The 20,136-nt window shown below is 35.5% G+C and overlaps 1 protein-coding gene and 1 pseudogene across 1 annotated transcript in view; one reads left to right on the plus strand and one right to left on the minus strand.

Moving 5' to 3' along the window:
- Positions 1-20,136, plus strand: part of SPAG16 (sperm associated antigen 16) — a 495,050-nt gene that overhangs the window by 153,979 nt on the left and 320,935 nt on the right. The window lies entirely within an intron of this gene.
- On the minus strand, positions 2,149-20,116 carry LOC144218735 (Y-box-binding protein 1 pseudogene; annotated as a pseudogene).

Below are 20,136 nucleotides of genomic sequence, written 5' to 3' on the forward strand. Positions count from 1 at the left end.
GATTTTTTAATCAGATTTAACAAGAATCAGAGATCTTACCCAGTATGAAGTTTTACTAAATAATGTCAATAAAAAGCTCAAAGTAGAGAGAGGAGTCTGATACACCAAAGGCAGTTACCCAGGTCCTGTCTAAACACATAAGACAGGTACTTCTAGCCAAGAATTGTAAATAAGGTCTCTAAATTAAGATCTTAGGCTAACCTCATACCCTGGAAACATATAAATTATGAAACACCTCCATTTAATAGCTCCAACACTTGGATCATTGACATCACATTTTCCAGGGAGCTAAGCCTCGTGGATCCTGGGTTCTATAGTTGACCCTTAGCTAGAACATCCTGTGAAATACATTTTCTTTTTCCTAAAAAATGTCAATAGTTTATATATCCAAATGTTTAGTTAACAAGGAAATTGAATTGGGTTACCTACCAACATTCTTTTCCCTAGGAGTACCCAACTCCATAAAGGAAATGCTATGGACTGTTTGTATCCCACTAAGATTCGTATTTTGAAATCCTAACCCCACAAAAGTGATGGTATTATTAGATAGGGCCTTTTGGAGATGAATAGGTCTTATGGGTAGTACCCTCACACATGGGATTAGTGCTCTTATAAAAGATATCATAAAAGACCCTACAGTACTCCCTGGCCTCTTCTATCATGTGAAGCTACAACAGAAAATCTGTAAGCCCAGTAAAGGTCTTTACCAAATGATGCTAGCCCCTGATCTGAGACTTCCAGCCTCTAGAACTGTGAGAAATACATATCTGTTATTTATAAGCTACCCAGTCTGTGGTGCTTTGCTATAGCAACCCAAACATACTAAGGTAGGAGTTAATGTGCTGTAGAATAGGTGCTTTCATTCTTTCCTTTCAGCAATTTGACGTGACTTTTCCTTTCTGTATTTTTCTAATGTTAGGTATTGAATAGATAATTAGAGGAAAAAAATAGTGTAAAGGAAGTGGCAAGAGTAGCCTAGTCATTTAGACTATGGAGTTAGAACCATAGTACCATGGTTGTGGCACTGGTCTGTGTTCATGTAAATTGCAGATTTCATACCTGGAGTTTCATTTAGCTGAAGAAACAATTCAGTGGCCTAGTGGCTTAGGTAATTGATGTTATCCATGGTATCAGAGGCAGAATTGAGATTTTTATTAAGACTATTTGGAAATTAGAAGACAGTGGACATAGTCCATACAGGTAGAGATATCTCCATGTGACATACACACACACACACAGGTTCCCTTATTTTTATTATAGTAAATCAAAGTTCTGGATATATATACTGCTTATCTGAACATAAACAACTATTATACTCCCTAATTCCATGTAGAATAAGATTATGATATATTATTGTCTTGTTTTCTGAGCAGAAGATGTATTTATTGAATCACTACCTCAGAATTGTGTCATCTCTGTGGCTTCTATCTCATGTCAAAATTTTCTTGATGTTTTCTAATTTCTTCCAGGACATTTACTATCGAGTAAATAACAATAACAATAATAACAGTATTTATATTCATATAATGTTTAATTTATAAATCACTAGAAAACTCTAGAAACCACTCTAAATGCTCTGTAATTCTCTAAGTAATAATTTTGAGAAATTCTGTAAATATCACTTTAGTCATTTCACTTCACAAAACACCATTTAGTTTGTTTTTCTTTCTGCTACCAAGCTATAGTTTCTCCCAATCACTGCTAGTTGCTTACTGAGATTTTCTGAAGTCACTATCAGCCCTAGACAACTTGGTAGATGACGTTTTTTCAAGATTTTTATCAACAGGTGTTTGCCATTTGTTGACTTTTTTTAAAAACTCAAATTATAAATTTTGATTACAAATTTAAAAACAAGGTTCTTAAAAGTCTCAACTTGAGCAGATATGAAACAATTAAAAAATTTTAAAGGTGTGTTGGTTTAAAGAAAAGACATCTTTAAGTAAAAATAATAAAAACGCATAGATATGGAGATAGTTCTGTTTATCTGCTCAATGGGCAAAAAGCAAGCACATAAAGTTTTCAACTTAAATCTTTTGTTATTTCTTATTGCTAGAATTTCATTTCGTCCTCTTGGATGACTAAACCAGATGACATTAGAGATGATAATCCTCAGGAGCAGATGAATTCTCAGCTGTTGGATTGACTGTGTTATCTCTTTGCTATCCCACAGTTTTCTGAGCATCTTTGTAGGTAATTGAAGTTGCAGTGGTACCAATGTTGAGGTGACTGATGACCTTGGGTCCCCGCTCCTTGATTTTCTTTATCTTGTTCATTGCTGTCCTCCCTAGGTTGTCTTTGGCAAGGAGGACCCTTTGGTAATCATGGTCTATAATCCCAATGCATATTCTATCTCACTGGTCTGTCTTGTTCTCTTGCACCCTGGTTCTTAGCGCCTTCCATCATTTCTCCTTGCACAGGAGGGTTGGAAGATTGTGGTCCAAGCCAAAAGAACATGAGGTCTTTGCCTGTAGTAAGGTGGAAAACATCTGCAGTAGAACCAGCGCTGTTAAGCCTGGCCTTCAGGAGCCCACTCTAATCCCACTTTTCCACACTCTCATTATTCTGGTAATTCTGTTGGGAATTACATGGAGGAGGATCTCTGCCAGGTGGAGAGCTTCTGTAATGGTTATCGTCTGATGAATATTTACTGCCTTGCACTGGAGCTCCACCAGAGCCTGTCACATTTGCTACTTCCACACCTTTTTCGCCTTCAGCAAAGTCAAACTCCACAGTCTCTCCATCTCCAATACTGAGAATGTACTTCCTGGCTTATTCTTCTTTATGGCAGTTCGGTGCACAAATACATCTTCCTTGGTGCCATTTCTGTTGATGAAACCATTATCTGTTTCTTACATTGAACCATTTTACTGTTCCTAAAACCTTCATTGTGATGACCTTTTTGTCCCCTATGGCAGGCATAGCATATATGAGGCTACTCTGGCCTGGTGGGACTACCCATGGTGCTGGGCTTGGTGTGGGCAGCCCTGAGAGTAAGTGGTGGCTGGGACTCCGCCTCACTGGGGCTGGCTGGGGCAGCTGAGACTCCTCCTGGAATGTGCTTGTAACTAGGCTGGTTACTGCTAGGGGCTGCTCAGGGCTGGTAGATGGCTTTTAAGAAAGGAACATACCACTCTTATCCACTACTCCCCATTGGTAACATCTAAGGAGAATTTAGTAGGTTAGATAGTTTGTAAAGTGAAAATACTTAACAAAAATTTGAAAAAACTTGCCTCGGTGACTAGAAAGGAACAATTAAGAAATTAAGATTGGTTGTATTAAAGGTAGTCTTGCTTTTGATCATTTGAGCAGAAACATCTCTCCTTTTCCTTCAATACTTGGCTTTTTTGTTCTGGATTATATAATGATAGCCTCACCTCCTTACCTAATTATTTTAAGCTAAAGCTGCTTTTTGTTTTTTAACCTCTCTTATGCTCCCTAATTTGTAATAACCTCTCTAGTTTTATTACAGAAGTGACAGTGCCTTTTTAGAGAAAATCATATATATAAATTAATTATTCTGGTTAGAAATACCTATATCTGGGTATAAATATATATGATTATAGATATATTCCTATTCTTAGTTGATGACATTTATACTGATGTAAATCATGATCTTTAAAATATATGATTAGAAATATTTTCCATTCATATAGTACCATTTTTATACTATGTCTCAAAATCAGTTTTTGCTGTTGTACATTCTATGGGCTCCATGTTAGATATCTGGGGACCAGAAGACTGCCCCACAGCCATAGTAAGTTTACTGCAAGAAAGCTGGAGACAGCCGGGGGAAGTCCTGAGGGCCAGAATCCCATGAGGGTAAGATTTATCTGACATAGAGTTAATTTTTAAAGAGAAGTTATATAACATACCTCAAATTACAAGGAAAAAGAAAAAAGAAATTTATCAAAATTATACTTTGGTAACATATATTTTATGAAAATATCATTTGAAAAATATAGAAAATAGCTTTAGGATGTTCTATATCAATATCAAAGAATAGAGTTGATGGGAAAAAGAATATATAATTGTTAGATTTTCTTTATATATATTTCAGGTAGAATTTTTTATTCTTGAAGGGCATCAGTAAAATGACTCTACTTCATACTTTTCCATGTTCCATATTATCAAAACTTATACCAATTGCATTATGATATTTTGTTCCTTTTCAGGAGGAAAGAAAGGTCTGTCTTCCTTAGAAACAACATGACTGTCTCTATCACCAAGAGGAGGAGTGAAAGAAATTCTAGTCAATTTCAATATATATATATTTAAATTTCTTCTTTAATTGCCTGGTTTACCCTTTCATTCTTTACTAGGATGTTCTTTAACCTCTATGCATTTGAAGGCTTTCCAAATTATTCTTGTGGTTGATTTCAAGTTTCAAATCATTGTGATCTGAAAATATGCATGGTATGATCTCAATTCTTTTATTTTAATTGATGGCTATTTGGTGACCTAGTGTGTGATCTGTTTTGGAGAATGTTCCATGTGTACTTGAGAAGAATGTGTATTCTGCTTTTGGATGAAAAGTTTTTAATGTATTTGTCAAGTCCATATTCTCCAGTGTATCATTCAAGCTCATTGTTTCTTTACTGATTTTCTGCCTAGATGATCTTCCCATTGTTGAAAGCGGAGTATTCAAGTCCCATGCAATTACTGTATTCTTATCAGTGAGATTGCTTGTGTTTCTGATTAGTTGATTTATATATTTGGGGCTATCAAGTTTGAAGCATAAACATTTACAGCTGTTAGCTATTCTTGATGGACAGATTCTATAATTTATCATATGATGCCTTTCTTTATCTCTTGTTACAGACTTTAGTTTAAAATCTAGTTTGTCTGATATAAGTATGGTTACTCCAGCTTTCTTTTGACATCCAGTAGCATGATAGACAGTTTTCCATCCTTTCACGTTCAATCTAAAGGTGTCCTCAGGTCTAGAATGGGTTTCTTGTAGACAACAAATAGATGGGTCTTTTCTTTTTTTTTTAATCCATCCAATACCCTATGTCTTTTGATTGGAGCATTTAGTCCATTTACATTCAGTGTTATTATTGACAGATATAGTTTTGGAGTCATTGTGTTATCTGTAGGTTTCATACCTGTGGAGACGTCTCTGGTCCTTTGTGGTCTTTGCAACATTCCACTTACAGAGTCCCCCTTAGGATCTCTTGTAGGGCTGGTTTAGTGGTCATGAACTCCTTCAGTTTTGTTTGTCTGAGAAGTCATTATCTCTCCTTTTATTTTGAATGACAGCCTTGCTGGTTAAAGGATTCTTGGCTGCATATTTTTCCTGTTCAGCATATTAAGTATTTCCTTCCACTTCCTCTGGCCTGCCAAGTTTTAGGGTACAAGTCTGCTATTATCCTTATATGTCTGCCTTTGTAGTTTATTTTTTTTTTAATTTTTTATTTTTATTTCTAGGAGAGAGAGAAAGAGACAACGTGAGCAGGGGAGGGTCAGAGAGAGAGGGAGTCACAGACTGAAACAGGCTCCAGGCTCTGAGCTAGCAGTCAGCACAGAGCCCCACACGGGGCCCGAACCCACAAACCGCGAGATCATGACCTAAGCGAAAGTCAGACGCTTAACCGACTAAGCCACCCAGGCGCCCCTGCCTTTGTAGTTTAAAGCCCATTTGTCCCTAGCGGCTCTCAGAATTATCTTTTTATCTTTGTATTTTGCCAATTTCACTATGATATGCTGTGGAGAAGACCTATTGTTGCTAAATCTGAAGGGAGTTCTCTGTGCCTCCTAGATGTGGATGCCTATTTTCCTCCCTAGATTAGGGAAGTTCTCAACTGTAATTTATTCAAGTAAATTCTCCTTTCTCTCACTGTTCTTCTAGAACTCCTATGATATGGATATTGTTACACTTCATTGCATCACTCAGTTCTCTAATTATCCCCTTGCTGTCTAGTATTTTATCTTTCTTTTTTTGTTTTTTTTGGCTTCATTTTCCATAGTTTTATTTTCTATTTCACTTATTTCTACCTCTGCTTCCTTCATCCTTGCTGTCACTGCATTTAGTTTATTTTACACCTCATTTACAGCATTTCTTAATTTGTCATGACTGTTTCTTAGTTCCTTGATTTCCGCAGCAATAGATTTTCTGCTGTCTTTTATGTTTTTTTCAACCCACCTATTAGTCATACAGTATCCAGGGCCTGGCCCTTCAGGAGGTGTTTTTGGAGTGTGTTTTGTGTGCTCCCTGTTGTTGTGACTCTGCTTGCATTATCTCCCTACTCATAGTGGTGGCTTGGACCTTTCACCGAGTGGGCTTTGATTTATTTCTTGACCCAAGCCGAAGTCAGATGCTTAACAAACTGAGCCACCCAGGTGCCCCAAAAAGAATATATTTTAAATGGCTGTTTAAACAAACCAATAACCAGAATAACCAGAATGGAGAAGGAAAGAAATAAGAGGAAGAAAAAAAAAATATATATATATATATATACATATAAGAATTAGTCAAGAATCAAATCACAAAATGCAAAACTGCTGGACTGATATGTGATGGTGCCTTTGAACTGGTGGCTGCCCTGGCCTGGAGAAGGAGCTATCTGGTTCAGTCAGTGTCATTCTTGATCTATTAGATATGGTTATCAGGCATGGAGGGGCATGATTTGGTGTAGACAGGTCCTGGCCTTGACTGTGGGACCACCGTCTATTCTCTGGAGCCCCACCTTTTGGTGAGGGGGAGAAAATGAAGACACCCAGCTCTCTGCCTAGCCTAGGTGACCCAAACCACTCTGTTCAGGCTATCCTCACAGTGCCACCCGGGCGTGATTGGGCAGTTTGTCCCTCACAGTCTCCTGCACTTCCCAGGCCCTCAGCTGAGATTCAAACTCTCATGTCTTAAAGGATCTTGCTCTGTGCACCCAGGTTCCAGGGTAGTTCTACTCTGCTCAGCGAGCTGACAAAGGGCCTCTGGCTGGCAGGCACCTGCACGGTCTTTGGTTCTTGAAGCAGCTATATGCCTTCTTCCTACAGTACTCAAGGAAGAGAACTCTCTCCTACTGGACCTCTGAGCTCACTACCAAGCCTGGGGCTGGCTCCCCTCCTTCCCAGGTGCACAGAAAGGGTGGCAGGCTCCAGTCCAGAAAGAGCCTCACAACTCTGGAATGAGTTAGAAATTAGTTCTTTCTCCAATTTTTTCCCATTCCACGGTCTGTGTTTTTTCTCTTGTCTAAATACAACCCTACACTTCCACAACCATTCTCTTCCTTTTTTCTCTCCACAGAAGGGAATACCTACTTTCTATGTCTATACCACCCATTTTATCTCTCCCAGTTCACAATCATGGACCTATGGCCCACCAAGTTGTCCCCCTTGGGCCCCTGGAGATGTTTTGTTCACTCTGTAGCCTGGATTCCTGGAATTCCAAGTCTTCTGGACTCAGTACTGCTGTGTTTCAGGGATGAAGGAACTTTGGGGTCCCCCTACTTGATTTACTCCCCTAACAAACATTTTTGAATAAATGCATGTACACATAAATGAATAAATGAATATAACATTTCAAAGAGAATATGGTTTTGGAGTACAATCACTGCCTGCCTTAGTTCTGACTATCTACCTTTGATTAATACTAATCTTAAAGACCCATATATATATTTTTATGAATGAATTGGTTAATTTTAATCCTGTTTCACAATCAAAATAAATCTGCAAAGAAACATATTTATTCCCATAGAACAAAGGAATTAATGTTAGAGTCATTTCTTGAAAATGGCTGAAGGCACCATTATCTCTTGATATTCAAAGTTTAGTAGTCTATACTACTAAACATCTTTCCCCTCTTCTCTCTGTTTTTCCCCTTATCTGTCACTAGACCATTTCCTCCCTAGAGTTAATAAACCAAATTCTTTCTCCACCAAAGTTATTATGGGCTTTGAGAAAAGGGAAAAAAAATAAGTTCAACCCTGCAAATGAGATTATAGGGTGTGAGCCAAACCGTGACAGTCACCAGTAGAACATTATTACTCATTTTTCTCTAAAACTTTATTTTTAATTGTTCAGAATACAGAAGGTTGAGCCATGCCAGAAAAGTGAGCTTGCTTGTTTCCCTGAGGACTAGTTTTGACTGTACTTTTTGAAACGTACAATCACAGCAGTGTCTTACCCTTTAATATTGATGACACAATGGTTTGTTATGTTTTAATTTAGCTCCAAGAATATCTCTGACAATTTAGCATTACCTCTCTTGTGGCCTCCACCCAGAAGTTACTCTTTCAAGGACGACATGCAATACTATTTTGCTAATGCTAGTGTTTTACATGCCAGTCTCTTATTCAGCTTATTGTGTTTTTTTCTCTCTGAAAATATTTTATAGCAAAAGAATAATATCTCAAAAAGAAAAGACATTTATCAAACTAAGGGTAGAAAAAGGAAGACCAAGAAGAATTGCCAAGAAAAGCTTTTACTATTGCTCCACATAAGGAATAGTTGCAGAAGCACATTCTGTGAAGATGAAATGGCCAGATTCAGAGAGGCTTCAGAGAGAAAACTTGTATTAAACCCATTTGCTTTTTTATTTGCTATTTTCTTCCCCTTGTTCACTTCAAAATTTGTATATCTCATCCCTTGTGGGTGCTAACTTTCATTTTCCTTTTCTAAATGATGTACTGTATCTGCTCCAACATACTAATTAGATCTTTTCCAATTGTACTTAGAGTAGTGTAAAATCTCAAGATAGAACCTTTCTTGCACCTAAAGTAGGTGACCCACAATGGGGAAGTTCACATAGATGCAATTTAATAGAGTCAGCAAGAATACTGACATACCCACAGGGGATCTGCCTTCCAGAATCTGACAGATGACATCTCTGAGGATGATCAGCCTTAGGGCTGATGCACATTACTACCACTTTCCTTCATAGTCTGTTGTCAGGCTCCAAGCAGCTGCATATCATAGAGTTTTAATCCTATGTTGTTAGATGTAGTTGATAAACTTTGCCCAAGAGGCAGACTTAATTTTAACATATTCCTATTTAGTTAATAAAAAAATAGATTTCCGTTTTTTTTCCTGAATGATTTGTAATATGGTATATTGATATTAAATGAAACATATTGATATATTGTTTTCAAACATGTGAATATACTATGTAAGCTCTATTCATGTCAATTAAAAATGATTTTTATTTTTTATTATTGCAAAATCATTTTTGTTGGTGGAACTAGTTTTACATGGAGTAGAGAAGGGCAACCAATTTAAAATGCTTCTTAAAATAAGGTTGGCATCTTTCTCCACCTAGTGTCTCTCTTAGTCCATTATAAGTGCTGGGTAAGGTAAACTGAAATAACTGGTCCACAGTGCTAGAGTGGACAAGGAGATTAGTACTTTTAGAGAAGTTTTTCCTCTTTGCATCATATATTACAATAACAAGCGTATGAATTCAGTTCAAAAGGGGTGTTTTTTTTTAAGAGGTGTTATTTTTTTAATAGTAAATTAAAAACTCTTTTCTGCCAATTTTAATTAGACTTTGGTTCCACCTATGTATGTTGATACTCAGTCTCCAAGCAAAACTGATTATTTTTTCTCATACTTCCCCTCTGCTTACTCCTTATAGCAGAGTTCCACTTAAACCAATAACATCAACAGCAACAACAATAAACAAATGAACTAATACTGGAATAAAAAAGAAAAACTTTATAGCTTAGTGGATTTTCTGTAAAATTTGTTTCATATTCTAGCCATAAAGTTGAGGTGTGCTTCAGAAAGGCAAACATAGACAAAAAATTGAAAGCCACATTTGTGAAAATGCCAAAAAATCTTCTGCCCACAGTCAATATTGCATAGGCTCTACCACCTTTTCCTGTTTGAGACCACAACACATATGTTCTATAGTTCCAACAAACTGAAAAAATGTCCAAAGACATAAGAGCCAGAGTTTCTTAAAGAAAAGTTAAAGAAAACAAATCATTTCACCTGAAGGACTAAAGGGAGATATAATTTAAGCATGGGTAGGGATACCACATAAAATATGGAAGACAGCTATTCCAATTGAATCAGGGATTCAAATTTAGTTCCATTTGAGCTAAAATTAAATTTAGTTTTAATTTATACCAAGAGGAATTTGCAATTCATATTGACTCTTCTTAACCAGACCATAACAAAGGAAAATGAAAACTAGGTGTTTGTGTCGGTCTCAGCCTATCAATAACCAGTGTTATGGTTGGACCAGCTGTTATAGTCCTTATTGTGATTGCAAGATGACTTTCAGCAACAATCATTAGAAAACTTTGAAAAAGTAAAGGTTTACTACTTACAAGACCTGGAAATTACACAGCATACATGAGGCCACATAACAAGGTGGGGTGTGGAAAAAGAGAGAAACGGCCCCACTGGCCAGAGGAGGTGGGGATTCTGCTTTTATTGGAGTCAAGGGTAGTGGCCAGGATTTTCCAACTAGCTCTTTTTTGATGAATTTAAAACATAAGAGTGGGGATTTAAAGCATGGAAACAAAAGGGAAACAATCCAAACAGTCAGTCAGTTATCAAAATTAACCAGGATCTCTGAAATAAAGGAGCCTTCTTACTGGGAGGCCTGATTTTTATCTAGTTGTGTGGCTGGTAATGTGTTTGTCTTTAAATTGAATGCCTCTTTGAAACGGATTTCTCAGCAATCAAGTCAGGCACTTGCATTACAAAAAAGTAAAAAAGAACACAACAAAACAACTGTCAAGGCTCTACACTTAAACATTCTTTAGTTCTAAGTAAGAACTGACCAAATATGTCTGATTAATGCTGCTGGAAAGCAAAGATGTGCTGTGAATGAGACCAGGTATGAATGTGTTTAGTACTTGCTGCGTGCCAGACCCTTTGAAGCAGGAGTTGGCTCTCTAGAAGTATGACCTCTGTGTGGTCACACTGCTTTTGATTTCCCCTTAATTTAACCCAGAGCATGGCAAAAGAGTGACCTTGTCCCTGGGAGAACCATCTCATTTCCAGTTAATTCATTCCTAGAAAACTGACTTAGGGCACCAGGCACACACCCCAGTGCTGATTGCAATATTGCACACGAATGATTGAGAAACAAGGTCCAGGCTGATTCAGGTTTACTCTTGTAATGATCACAACAATACAAGTGTTGAAACAGAAGTGCAAAGAAGTAAAGTGACCAAACTCATATAGGCAGGAAATGAGAATATCAGTCTATTGATGCCAAAGTTTGTTCTTTCCATCATCCTATCCTGTATACCTACATGAAACTTAAAAATCCCTTTTCAAACTTTGAGCTGTATTCATAAATGTCACTAGTGATAGAGATAAATGTTTTAGTTTTGATTAAGGTGCTAAGTGGAACTAGGAGGTGAATAATGAAACAATGAAATAGCTTCTTCCCTCCTCCTCTTTTTTATTCTTATTCTAAAACCCTTTATCTCTTTATTGCTAAATACAAACTGATAATTAGAAAATCCATAGGAAATTCTTAGGTCAAGGATTTATTTATATAATTGCTTCTATCAAAAGGTTTTCAAGTGTTTCATAGAGCATCAAAGAACATAAAAGAAAAAATATGAGAATGACATAATAAAAAGGCTTAACATATTTTTGAGGTCTAATGGACCATATTATTAATTAATTAATTATTAACTAAACCCATGGAAATGAGAACATCCAGCTACTATTTCCATAACTTTTTGCTGAACATAGCCTTCTTTGATGAGCCTTGGGTTCTTCACAAAGAATTCATGTCTAATTCAGGATGTGTTTGTGTTCCTCTTTGCTTATATAGCTATGTATATTATTTCAACCCAAAGAGATTTTTTTGTTGTTGCAAATTTAAGGTGATTAAAATGGTTTTTAATGGCAGTAATTTTGCAGTTATAATTACAGTGTTTATTATCATGAAGAATTTAATATAAATATATTGCAGTTAGCAGTGCTCTATTGGAGAAGGCTGAATATAATTGGTCCTAATCTAGAGATTTTTCTGAGATCCATGATATACATATACTAATTCTTTTGCCCTAGCAATACCACTGTATGAAATTGCTCTAGGGATTTTTAAAGGTTAAAGAGATGTTCATAAAAGGAGAGTGACAGGGCGTGTATGTGAAACCTAAATTCTGCAGCCATTTAGCAGAATTTCTCCCCATTAAATCACAGTACCATAAAATTACATATGTAAAATTTCATTACATTTATTTTTTTAACTTGAGTTTATATATTTTCAAAGTTCCAGGAAATACACCCCAAATTTATCTTCTTGTATCATGAATGTTTGAATTCCTATGGAATTTCCAATTACATATTGGTGATTTCCATTTTTAATGGATAATTTGCATATAGTATGTAAAAATCATCAATTCTATAAAATAATCCTACTGCACAAGTAGAGTTACTTTATCCATTAGCCCATCCTGCATTATTAAATGGATTACTTTTCTTAATTAAATTGGCACTTATCAGTATATAAAAAAGCAAACAATAATGATTTCTTAAAATATTTCGGATTTTTAAGACTTCATTCCACTTCCTCAATTTTAACCTGCCAAAAATGAAACAAATGCCTATGGAAAAAGTAATTACTTTTCTCCTTCTTTAACTTCTTCTTAATTAACTTTTAATCTATGCTGTTACACAGGGAGCATCTCTTAATACTAAATGTGTCTAAAATGAGGAAGACAGAGATTTAAATGATTTAGATAAACATCTGCCTAGCACAGAGGCATAAAAATTACAAAATTAGAATATGGGTGGCTGAGTGCCAATAGTAGCTGCCAGCAAAAGAAAGATATTGTCTTCATTTAAAAAAAAAATCTTTTGCTTACTAATGAAGCAACTTAATAAATGCCTTCTAACCATTCATCCTTCTTTTGGATCATGTTTCTTGATCTATCCTACATTAAATTCTAAAAACTTTTTGAATGAGAAATTGTAAAAAAAAAAAAATCCAAGTATGCAATAATTTAAGAAAGACATGTTTTGATAGAGAAAAATCAATAAACTGGAAATTTTCATGTGAAATGAAGCACTATTGTTTTGTTTAGTTAGAGTGGATTCTTTCAACAGTAATTTAAAGTAATCAGTTCAATGATATCCCTGGTTGGTGTTTAGATAATTACTATACTTATGTCTAGTAATTTTCATCTATTAAATGGAGCAGAGTGGCAAGTAAAGACAGGAAGCTTTGACTCTTAACAGCCCCTCTACAGTATTTGTGTAATTTGTCTTTTAATATCTGAAATAACATGACAATAAAATCCTTACATACAAAATAGAAAAAAAAATTACATTCTTTATGCATGCCCAGGTAACCAAAATATCTTGACTTTTTTTGCACAAAATACAGTAAAATTATGTGTACACTTTCATGCCTTGGCTTTTCAAGTACTCTAGAGAGTTGAAAGAATAAGGAACAAGAGATGAGAGGTTAAGCTCACTTTGTTTTAGTTTGAGAAGAGAGAAGCAAAAATTGTTAAATGAGGAAAATATGACCTCTAAAACCCAAGAGAATAAACTGAAATAATTTTTGAAAATAATAAGTTCAGTAAAATGATGGGTTACTAAATGTCCAAATATCAAACAGAAAACAAAACAAAAAAACCCATAAAACAAAAGAAAAAGCACTATTTATAACCACAAAACCATGAACTTTATGGAATAAAATTAGTAAGCAGTATGTAATACTTACAATAATAAAACTATAAAATATGTATAAAAAGACTTGTGTGAATAGAAAGGTTTTCTTTGTCTTGGATTGGAATATTTAGCATTGCAAAGAGGTCAAATCCCCCCAAATTATTTTTCTTAGGAAATTAGAACAACTATTCAAAATCCCAGTAGGATTTCATTTTTGAGAGTCAGAGTTGGGCAGAAATTTAGAGTGATAGAATACAAAGTAACCTCTCAAGTATCTGATATACTACATATAAGAAAGAAAATTATTTTCCAAAATGAAATATACTGTTAAACTATAACAATTAAAATGTGATAAGGGTGGAAGAATACATGGCATATGTATTGGTTTTCAAGACACGGGATAACGAGCAATAAAGAACTGTCATAGCTGAGTGACAGGGAACACATGACGGGAACTCCATGAGCAGTGCCTCGGCTTACTTCCTGGAGAGAATTTTTAGGGAATGGCACATGGCAGACTCCCTCATTTGAGAAGTTGAAAGTCCAGTTCTTGAAAGAGGTTGGGATAGAAAAAAAAGAAATACTTGAAGAAAATAATATCAGGTTTTTGAAAATGACAAACTCATGGAAGGAGAAGCTTCTTAAGAATGCCAAGCTTAAGGAAAAGACAATTACAAAGGCGCCCGGGTGGCTCAATCAGTTAAGCGTCCAACTTCGGCTCAGGTCATGATCTAACAGTTTGTGGGATTGAGCCTTGCATTGGGCTCTGTGCTGACAGCTAGCTCAGAGCCTGTTTCAGATTCTGTGTCTCCCTCTTTCTCTGACCCTCCCCTGTTCATGCTGTCTCTCTCTCTCTCTCAGAAATAAATAAAACATAAAAAAAAAAAAAATTACATCACACACATTGTACTCAAATTGGTCAAAATCAGTTAAAAAGGGAAAATATTAACAACACTAGGGAGAGAGAAAAAAAGACATGCTATATTCAGAGCAATACAAATATGGATTACAGCATAGTTCCAGTCAAAAACTGTGAGATGACAGTGGGGCAGCACCTTAAAGTACTGAAGCAAAAACCCTGCCAGTGTTTAATTCTATATCCAGTGAAAATATCTTTCTTTTTTTTAAAGTCAAATATAAAGTTGTTTTCAGACATACAAAAGCTGACAGAATGTTTTACCAGAGAGCTTCACTTAAAGAAACAAAACAAAACAAAACAGTTAACAAATGTTTTCTTCTGTCAGAAGGAAAATAACTCCAGACCTAAATAGGGTTTTAGATAATAGAATGAAAAGCAATGGGATAGTAATTACATGGGTAAATATAATTTTTTCATCTTATAAAAATCTTTAAAAGATAATTGACTACTTAAAACAAAAACAATGAGAATATATTGTGAAGTTTATGTTGAGTGAAAGCTAAATGTATGACAACAGGAGCAGAGAGGTGTGGAGAGAAATGTAAAGGATACTTATATAAAGTTCCTAAAGTATATGGAAAGTGTACATATTACTGGATGATTATTGTGGAAACATGTATACTATACACCCTAAAGCAAACACTAGAATTTAAAGGAAATAATTACAGCTAATAGAACAATACAGTAGATTATATGAAATCATAAAATCTACTTAATCTGAATAAAGAACAAAAAGGAGGAAAAACTGAACAGAGCATAGGCTGGGTAAGTAGGAAACAAATAGCAAGATGACACATAAAGGTAACTGGCAAAATCCAGCTCCGGCCAGGTCCAGGGGACCCTGAAGGATGGACAATGTTGGCGAGAGAGTGAGAGAGCCCCAAGATTCTTTCTGATCACCAGGCAGGCATCTCTGCCCTGTCGGTTTCGGTGTCTTTATTTGTAGGTCAAACATTAACATGGCATCAGAAAATGGAATTTTTACAATGGATAGTTCTCTGTGATAAGATGTTTTGGAAAATGTACAGAAACAGGTTTTACAGAAGTATTCTTACAGAACTGCCCCAAGTATAGTGAGGTTGAGTAACTAAGAAAAGAACAAAAAGATGTTCTTAGTGAAAAACAGGATAACATACACACTTTAATAACACTAAGATTAAGTCATAGGTTAAGTTGTAGACACTCTCATCCATCCTCAACACAGCTGCCAGTGTAAGGGAAGGTGTTTGTGGAATGTAGGCCTTAGGGAAGGGGCTGCTATACATTATCAGCAAAGGTATATGTAGTGACTTATGTACTGCTCTTATCTGTTCCTTCTCTCTAAGTTAGGCTCTTTGTCTCTGGGCAAGACTTGATTTTCCAGTTATATTCTTTATGGCACCAGAGTCCCAACCATACCTTTTAAGAGTTCAGCTCATTTCCAATACATAGAATAGCCTCTTCAAGTGCATTTACTTTTGTGTCTAGTTTTTTGTCTATGATTTCTTGAATAGCTAGGGCATGAGAAACATTTTTGGTTAGTTGATTTACATGTTGAGCTGTGTGAACATCTTGGACTAACACAATGGTAGATACAGAATTGTACATGTAAAGGTCAATCTTTTATGAGTAAGGGTCATTAGCGTGTTCATAGCTCATGGGAAGTGTGGAGGAAAACAGGACCTACCAGAGACACGATGTCTGTTCCCATAATCAAAAGAAGAAGATCCCACAATAAGTTCCTTCACAAGGTGCAATCATCATACCAGGGCCAGAATAAGGGGACAAGTCACTCCCGATACCAAACAAGGTACCTATTGAAAGTAGACATGGTCAGATTGGATAGAAATCAAGACCCAGCTATATGCTGTCTTCATAAACCCAACTTAAATATAAAGGCACAATCTGTTAAAAGGAAAGGAATGAGAAAATAAATATCATTTGAAGATAACCCAAATAAAGCTGAAGTTCCTATATTAAAATCAAAGTAGATTTCACAGAAAAGAGTATCATTAAGAATTAAAAAAGTCATTTCATAATGATAAAAAGATCAATTAATCAAGAGTATATAACAAGTCAAAATATGTTCATCTAGTAAAAAAAAATCTTCAAAATCATAAAGCAAAATCTGATAGAACTGCAAGTAAAAATAGATGAATCCATAGTCAGAGATTTCAATACCTCTATTTTAATAATTGATAAAACAGAGAGAAAATCAGCAAGGATATAGTAGCCTTTAATACTTTTATCTAACAAACTGACTGAATTGATATTTATAGAACAGTATATCTAAAAACAGCAGTATACACATATTTTCAAATGCACATTGAATATTTACAGAGAGACCATATTGTGGGCCTTAAGGCAAGCCTCAAAAATTTCAGTGGATTCAGTTCATACAGAGTACATTCTCTGACTTTAGTGTTATTGAATTAGAAATCAGTGACAGAAAAATCTCTTCAAGAAACAGTTGAGCAGTTTCTTAAGATAAACATTTACCTACCGTATTATCCAACTATTCCATTCTGAGGTTTTATTCAAGTGAAAGGAATATTTATGTTTATACAAGAACTTCTACTTACGTATGCATAACAGCCTTCTGGTAATAGCCAAAACCTACAAACTCAAATGTTCATCAACAATAGAACAGATAAATTGTGGTGTATTCATCTAACACAGTACTGTTTAGGAGTAAGATTTTTTTCATTTAAAAATGGATTTTCAATACATGACAACATGATGGATCTCAAAATAATTTTTTGAATAAAAGAATCAAGACACAAAGAGTACCTTCTATTTTTATAAAAACACTAAGAAAAGCAAACTTTCCAGACAGAAAACAGATCAGTGTTTTCCTGAAGGAAGTGGAGTGAGGAGGGAAAAGAGAGTCAAACTACCAAGGGGTATGTGGAAACTTTGTGGGCTACGGATCCATTCATTATCTTGAATGTAGTGATAGTTACACAGGTGTATTCACTGTCAAAATTATTCAGTTTTTTTTCTTTAATCATGTCTAGTTTATTTTATGTCAACTATATCTAATGAACCTATTAGATATTAGGCAAAAGACATCAACAGAAATACTTAGAATAATAAATATGAAAATATGATCAACATCAGCAGTCAAAAGTGTAATAAAACAATGAGATTATTGTTTTTGCTTGTCATATCAGCAGAAATTAAAAGTTTGATAATACTCAGTGCTTATTCTAAGTGGGTTAGGAAACTGGCTTTCATATTCATCATTGTTTATAGTATCAATTGGTACAGTATTTGGCAATGCTATTAAAATTTACTTAGACACATTTTATACCCAGAAGTTCCATTTTCCAAGGGCCTTCACCTTAACATTGTTGGTAAAAGTAAAAAATTGGAAACATTCCAATTGTTCATTAGTGGTAAATGCACAATAAAGGATGCTGTATCTATGTAGTTCTCTTCTCTCACATTTGTAAAATTCCTAAAATCCATCTACTGTAACTTCTGGAATTCACTGTTCAGCATTGGCAAAATCTATTATTAGAAAACACAGATATGCCCTTAAGACACCAATTCCCCTGTAGCCCTGTCAATTGATGGCTAATTTTACTCCCTCATTCTTTCTCCATTGTGGCTGGAAGTATGATAGGTTTCCTATTCTTTGTTGCCACATCTAAAGCCAGTACCACCTGCCATCCCTTACCCTGAAATTCCCTCTTAGTTCCTGAATGAACTAGCTTCTTTCCTACAGTCAATTTCTGTAATTCTACTTCTATAGAACTTGTGATTTACATATATATACACATATAGATAATTGATCCAACACCATGACCTCTCAGTTTCTTGACTTCTTCCCACACCTACCTTTATCATCCTACACTCTACCTCAATCACTCACTTCATGAATGTAGTTTAATTGGAATTGCCACAAACATCCTCTCTACAGAATATCTTGACAACACTCCTTTCATTGATCCAGGACCTAAAATTACCCTGAACCATCACTTTTACTGTATCTTGCCTGATAATCCCTCTGTTCTCCTATTCAGCTTACTTAAATTACATCCAAATTTCTGCAAACTCTGCCTATTCATATGCAGTTAAATATGGCTGAGAAAAGACACAGAACTATGCTGAATGACCTTACTTTAAAGCTCAGTGAGTCCTTAATGAAGCCCAGCAATTATTTACTATCCTTTCTCTCCTGAAAGAATCTCCAACAGCCTTCTCTCCTGAAAGAATCTCCAACAGTCTTCTCTTTTTCTTTACTTTCATCTAATGTCTCTGTTTTTATTTCACTAGAAAAACCAAGGCCACCAAATGAAAACTTAAACAGTCATTCCCTGTAACATTCATCCACTTATAAAAATTTATACATATCTACTCGGCCTTCTATTCTGTCTTTTTTCTTGGCTTCTCTTAGCGATAGAGTCCTGGAAAGGTCAATCTTAGGCCTCTTCTTCTTTATACTTATCCCTCTGATGATTTCATACATTCTATCTCTTTCAATACCAAGACCTATATGTTGATGACTCCAAATTTACACACACAGTGTAGAATTCAGAGGAAAGATTGATGTACTGAATATAATTTTTCTCTGATATCTACACTGATATGTCCGAATGCTTTCTCAACATTTCCTTTTTTGGTAAATGTTTATCTATTTATTTATTTTGGAAAGTGTGTGTGTGTGTGTGTGTGTATGAGAGAGAGAGAGCGAGCGAGCGAGTGAACGAGCTGGGGAGAGGTAGAGGCAGAGAGAGAAGGGAAGAGAGAGAATCCCAAGCAGGCTCCATGCTGTCAGCCCAGAGCCTGATGTGGGGCTTGATCTTGTGAACCATGAGATCATGACCTGCATCAAAATCAAGAGTCAGATGCTTAACCAACTATGCCACACAGGTGCCCCTTCAACATTTCGATTTTAACAGTTAGAAGGCATATTAACCTTAAGTAAGATTCAGAACTAAGTTCCGCTTCACTACAACTTCCCCAAACCTGCGTTTCCTACCATATTGCCCATATCAACTGATGGTAATACTATCCTTCCCGATGGTCAGACCAAGGAACTAGAAGTTGCTGTTGTTGTTGTTTACTCCTCTCTTCTTCTGGTTCCACATCCAATTCATTACAAAATATTGTTGGTACTACCTCTCTTGTTGTAGTAGCCTTCTAACTGTTGTTCGTATTTCATTCTCTGTTCCCTTAAAGTTTATTCTGGACATGACTATCAGAGTGATTTCTGCAAAACATAAATCTAATCATTTACTAGTATGTCCAGTCTCACCATTTTATAAAATGGGAGCCAGTATGTGTCCAGTGACCTGCATGATCTTCCCTTTCCATCTTTTTCTGACTACACCTCATATATTTCCTCTAGCTCAGCACTGACTCATATGTAATGTGAATCACATACAATTTTAAAATTGTTAGTTCCACATTAAAAAAGTAAAAAACAAACGAAATTAATTTGATGACATATTATATTTAACCCAGTGTATCACATATATTATCATTTCAACACATAGTTGACATATTTTAATGACATTTTTATCTTTTTATTTTACACTGCATCTCAAATTGCATTAGCTCAATAGCCACATGTGATTAGTGAGTACCATACTGGATAGTTCTTGCAGGTTCTTCTCTAGCCATATTGGTTGCCTTTATATTTC

Source organism: Crocuta crocuta, unplaced genomic scaffold (genome assembly GCF_008692635.1).
Source record: "Crocuta crocuta isolate KB4526 unplaced genomic scaffold, BGI_CrCroc_1.0 scaffold229, whole genome shotgun sequence".
Classification (NCBI taxonomy): Eukaryota; Metazoa; Chordata; class Mammalia; order Carnivora; family Hyaenidae; genus Crocuta; species Crocuta crocuta.